We start from the raw sequence: 6,203 nt of genomic DNA, 5'->3' as shown, positions 1-6,203 counted from the left end.
ATGGAAGCAACCTAAATGTCCATCAACAGAAGAATGGATAAAGAAGATGTGGCACATATATACAACGGAATATTACTCAGCAATAAAAAAGAACAAAATAATGCCATTTGCAGCAACATGGATGGACCTAGAGATTGTCATACTGAGTTAAGTCAGACACAGAAAGACAAATATCATATGATATCACTTATATGTGGAATCTAAAAAAAGGGAACAAATGAACTTATTTACAAAACAGAAGTAGAGTTTCAGATGTAGAAAACAAACTTATGGTTACCAGGGGATAAGGAGGAGGTGGGGGAGGGATAAACTGGGAGATTGGGACTGACATATACACACTACTATATAAAATAGATAACAAATAATAACCTGCTGTGCAGCACAGGGAACTCTACTCAATGCTCTGTAATGACCTACATAGGAAAAGAACCTTAAAAAAAAAAGTCTACAAATAATAAATGCTGGAGAGGGTGTGGAGAAAAGGAAATCCTCCTACACTGTTGGTGGGAATGTAAATTGGTGCAGCCACTATGGAGAACAGTATGGAGGTATCTTAAAAAACTAAAAATGGAGTTACCATATGATCCAGCAATCCCACTCCTGGGCGTGTATCCAGAAAAGATACAAGCACCACAGTGTTCATTGCAGGAGTATTTACAATAGCCAAGACGTGGAAACAACCTAAGTGTCCTTCGACAGATGAATGGATAAAGAAGATGTGGTATATATACACAATGGAATACTACTTAGCCATAAAAAAGAATGAAATAATGCCATTTTCAGCAACATGGATGGACCTAGAGATTATCATACTAAGTGAAGTAAGTCAGATGGAGAAAGACAGATATTATATGATATCACTTATATGTATAATCTAAAAAACAGTATAAATGAACTTATTTACAAAACAGAAACAGACTCACACACATAGAAAACAAAGGGGAGGGGTTACCAAAGAGGAGGGGGGAGGGATAAATTAGGGGTATAGAATTAACAGATACATACTACCATATATAAACTAGATAAACAACAAGGATTTACTGTAAGCACAAGGAACTATATTCAATATCTTGTAATAACCCATGATGGAAGAGAATTTTTAGAAAGAAATATATATATATATATATATATATATATATATATATATATATATATATATATATATCTGAATCACTTTGCTGTACACCGGAAACTTACACAATATTGTAAATCAACTATACATCAATTAAAACTTTTTTTTAAATAAAAGCAAAAGCAAAAAAAAAAAAGAGATCAGGGCTTCCCTGGTGGCGCAGTGGTTGAGAGTCTGGGCACAGGTTCGTGCCCCAGTCCGGGAAGATCCCACATGCCGCGGAGAGGCTGGGGCCGCAACAGTGAGAGGCCCGCGTACCGCAAAAAAAAAAAAAAAAAGAAAAAAGAAAATCACACGAAGAGCCTCCTTTCTTTACTTAGGAATCATTCACTTGATCCTCTTTCATTAGAAAGACTGACTTTTCCAGTCTGGCCCTAAAGATGGTAATAGAATACAGTCATGTGCATCACAACGAGAAGAGATCAATCTTGAATATGCTGTGTCTGCTGGAACAGTTAAAACTGACAAAGAGCAGCTCCTCACTGGCCTATTATTTGCCATTGAAGGCACTGAACTCCCTTGGGATAAGTTGATTCTTGCAGTGTGTGTTTCTTATTCCCGGCCATGTTTATGAATGAACTAGGGATAGTAGACACACTCACACCTAGGGAAGGTTGGTGTCACTACACTGCCTTATACTCAAGGGTAACGTGTGCACACACGGTCAGGCGGCAGTGAAGGACAGCACTGTGGGACAGTTTTATGAAACAACGTGCTTCCTACAAGTAGACTATGTGTTGCAGCAATGTCAAGAATATGTAATTTAAAAATAATCAATGAGGAGAATGTTGAGCTTTGCTGACCCCTTCAGTTGTAAGGAATTAAAATGCTAAAAATTGGTGGGCACAAGTTCGCTTCTGGGTACAAGAAAGCCTCCATGCAGCCTCCACCTGACCTACTGATAGGCCCTCTCAGGTTTACAATTTACCTGTGGAAAACGAGGAGGCAGTTTGCCAAGCCGCTGAGCTGTGGTTAGAGTTGAACACAGAATCACCTTCACGCTATTTCTCAACCACATCAAAGTGGATGCTCTTGGAATGACTAAACAGGAGATGATGATTTCCATTAAATCATCTTCTGGAGAGCCTTGTAGTCTTTACTTTTCTGTCTTTACAACCCCCAGATAGAAAAAGTTCACAAGCTCTGCAGCCCGCCAGCTGATGTGTGTAAGGCTGGGCAGATATAACTCCTGATAATGACATCTGGAGAGCAGGCAGTCAAGTGGCTCTGAAAAACAAAAAGGAATCAGTAAACACAAGCCAACTCCAAGCTGCCTTCAGATCTGCAATTACTTTTACTGGTCCAATGCACAGCAAGATTTCCAAAGACCCTTGGCCATTTAAGTGATCAAAGCCCTGGAAGAGACCAGAGTGTCCAACGGCCCAGCAGCGTCCTCATCTTCTCGGGGCGGAGGAGCTCCGCACCCCCCGCAATCCTCTCACCCCATTTCATTCATTCTGTCGCCCCACAGATATTTACTGATCTTCTACTAAGTGCCAGGAACTGTTCTAGGTCTTGGGGGCAGGATAGTGTATAAAGCACCAAAAATCCCTGCCCTCATGGAGCTTACACGCTAACGGAGGAGACGGATGCTACACAGGATAACTAAGAAAAATATAAAGTATGTTATGAAGTGGTCAGTGCAAAGGAAATAAAGCTGAGAACGGGGATAGGAAGTCAGGGGTTAAATTCCAGTTAGGGAAGCAAGGAAAGGCCTCACTAAAAGGCAGCATTTATAGAAAGGCTTTTTTAAATGTTAGAGGGACACAGGGGAGAGAAAATACAGCCCTGTGTTGATGACGTCACGAGTATTAATTTACCAGGTGCCAACATGTGTGTGCCTGCATGTGTGTGTTCATGTGGGAAGGACATGCATGGGAAGTGGCTCCACAGCCTGACGGGTCAGGGTGAGGTGTCTGGGACAGAGACCAAACGTGGACCAGGGCAGGACAGGCTCTGAGCCCAGCCCCAGACCTCACATTTGGCCAAGAACAGGGCCACGTGCCACCAGCTCTGGGCAACATCAGCAACACCTCCTCCCAGGCTGGACGGCGCTATCTGGGAAGGATGGGCCCCGGAGATTGTAGAGTCTCCTGTGTCTGGCCCTGTGGTATCAGGGACTGGGGACAGCACAGGGTGACCATGGGCTCCATGTCCCCCACCCCCCCAGCCCAGCCCACCACCTCTGCCACTTTCCACTCTCCGCGGGCAGATGGGTCTGGTCTGATGAGGATTTTTCCAGGCTGGGCTGGTGGCCTGACCCAGCAGTGGCCATGCGTCCAGGGCAGGGACCATTCCAGGGGAGATGAGGTATGTCCCTGAGCCCCCATGGCCGGGGGGCAGGGGGCAGGGAGCAGCTTTAGCCAGAAGCAGGTGGAGGCTGGGAATGGGGAGGTCAGCAGTGCCCTCAACACCACATCCTGTTTTTGGAATGGGCCCCAGCATGTGCTTTCCTCTGGACTTGGTCCAGGCCAGTGTCTCCCCACCCAGGCCCAGTCCCAAGGGAACCCCAGCACTCCCAAGCATTAACCTAGGGTTTTTCCAGGCTGGGCCAGGCCCCTGAGCCAGCGTCGGTGAAGGATACCTTTCCCATCCCTTCTTGAAATCGTGCCAGGGGTCCCCAGCGGCCCCCATAGCTGGAGAGGAGAGAAAGTATCACCGAAGAGGAGTCCTGGCATGGCCCCCACCAGCCCCACACAAAAACCCTGGGGACTGTCAGGCCCTGGGACACCACCTGGGAAGCCCAGCCAGGCTGGAAAGGGGACAGTTCCACGATGTGCTTAAGAACACGGGCTCCGAACCAGTGAGGCTGGGCATGCGGCCAGGAGCTGCTCTTTCTTGCCGCGTGAGTGTACCAAGTGGCTTAGCGCTCTGAGTCTCAGCCCTGCTGCCGGCTCACCAGGAGGGCTAAGCGAGCTAAGTCGCGCGATGAGTGGGGCGCAGGGCCTGGCCCGGAGCAGCTGCACAGGTGGACGAGGGGAATGGTGTGGGTTGGGCTGACTCCTGAAAAGGCAGGGGGAACAAACAAGTGCTCAACCTGGGAGTGTCCCCTCCCTGGCCGCTCAGGTCACCATCGGTCATCCTAACTCTCCTCCCCTATGGGACAGCTTCTCCTGCCACCTAGAGCCGTAGGTGACTCAGTTCAGAGCCTTATGGGGGAAAAGAAGTCTTGCTTTCTATTTATTTTTTGCATTATGAAATGACACGCTCATTACAGTAAATCTGGAAATTACAGAAAAGCAGGAAGGAAGCAAAAGCTTTTATTTAAGTCCTAAAGCCAGATACTCTTGATACTTCAAGGTTTTTCCAAAAGGGAATTTCTTCCGGGCTCGGGCTTTTTTGTTCTCTGTAACGTGGCTGGGACCTTAGCCTTAAGACGCAGAGCCGGAAGGGAACTTGGAGGTCAGCCGGCCCAGGCTCCCCAGCTGACAAGCCAGGAGATTCTGGCCCAGAAGAGCTGAGTGACTGGTCCGAGGTGAGCAGTGGCAGAGCTAGAAGGAGAGTTGCCAGGTGTCTGCTGCCTCTACAAATACCAGCGCCTCCGGGCTTCCCTGGTGGCTCAGTGGTTGAGAGTCTGCCTGCCAATGCAGGGGACGCGGGTTCGGGCCCTGGTCTGGGAGGATCCCACATGCCACGGAGCAACTGGGCCCATGAGCCACTACCACTGAGCCTGCGCGTCTGGAGCCTGTGCTCCGCAACAACAGAGGCCGCGATAGTGAGAGGCCCGCACACCGCGATGGGAGAGTGGCCCCCGCTTGCCACAACTAGAGAAAGCCCTCGCACAGAAACGAAGACCCAACACAGCCATAATTAAATTAAAAACAAAAAATACCAGTGCCTCCAACACCGGCGGCAAACCTCGCTCCAGCCCTGAAGACGGCCTTCAGAGGGGACAGTCACTTGATAGTGGACCACAGTCACTTGATAGTGGACCACAGTCACTTGATAGTGGACCTAGGCCTTCCAGTCTGGGGGAATTTATTGGCGATAGGCTTCCCTCAATAAAAGAGGGAGCTCTGGGGCTTCCCTGCTGGCACAGTGGTTAAGAATCTACCTGCCAATGCAGGGGACATGAGTTCGATCCCTGGTCCGGGAAGATCCCACATGCCACCGAACAACTAAGCCCATGCACCACAACTACTGAGCCTGCGCTCTAGAGCCCGTGAGCCACAACTACTGAAGCCCACATGCCTAGAGCCCGTGCTCGGCAACAAGAGAAGCCACCACAATGAGAAGCCCGCGCACCACAACCAAGAGTAGCCCCAGCTCACCGCAACTACAGAAAGCCTGCGCGCAGCAACGAAGACCCAATGCAGCCAAAAATAAATAAATTTATTTTAAAAAAAGGGAGAGAGAGGCAGCTCTGGTTAACCCCTTCCCTCATTTCCAGCTGGGGACACAGCCGTGGGGTGGGGGCGGGTGAAGGGATGGAAAGGGAGGTTGGCAGAGCCCAGCAAGGGGTGTGGCCCTGGGTCTGTTCGCAGGGGTGGAGCCAGCCAACAGGGTCACCCTGTCCCTTTAAGAGAAGGGGAGAGCTAGCCCCTCTCAGCCATCCTGTCTTGTCATCCATCCCGGCAAAATCCGAAAGGGAAAATGAAAGAGGGACCAGGAGGAACAGGTCCCAGCCACCTCCCAAGGTCCTTTACTCGGCTTTAACATCCCAGCGTCAGCTACAGGGCGAGTGGTTACGTACGGGTGAGAGTCTGGGGGCATCAGGGGCCTGTGGGACCTGTGAGGGGTGGGGGGAGTTGGGGGGGTTCTCGAGAGATATGGGAGGCTGGAAACAGAGGGACACCAGGGAGGAGATGGGAGAAGGTGGGCCAGCATTCCTGCCACACTGGGCTCAGATGGCAGGGGACACCTAGGACATTGGGTAGAGTTATGGAAGTGGGGTTACCTTTGTGTCTGCTCCCCAATTCTGAGAGCAGTTCACTGCAGTAAAAAGGGCAGGAAAATGGGCGGAGAAAGAAGGAGGTGGGTTCTTCTGGGTCTGCTGGCTCCACTTCTCCCAGGGGTACCGAATTGGGTCCGACGGAGAGCTGGGTTTGGGGTACCACTCTTGCCCACAGAA

This window comes from Mesoplodon mirus, assembly GCF_964341445.2.
Source record: "Mesoplodon mirus genome assembly, chromosome: 18".
Taxonomy (NCBI): Eukaryota; Metazoa; Chordata; class Mammalia; order Artiodactyla; family Ziphiidae; genus Mesoplodon; species Mesoplodon mirus.
This window is presented reverse-complemented; position numbering follows the sequence as displayed.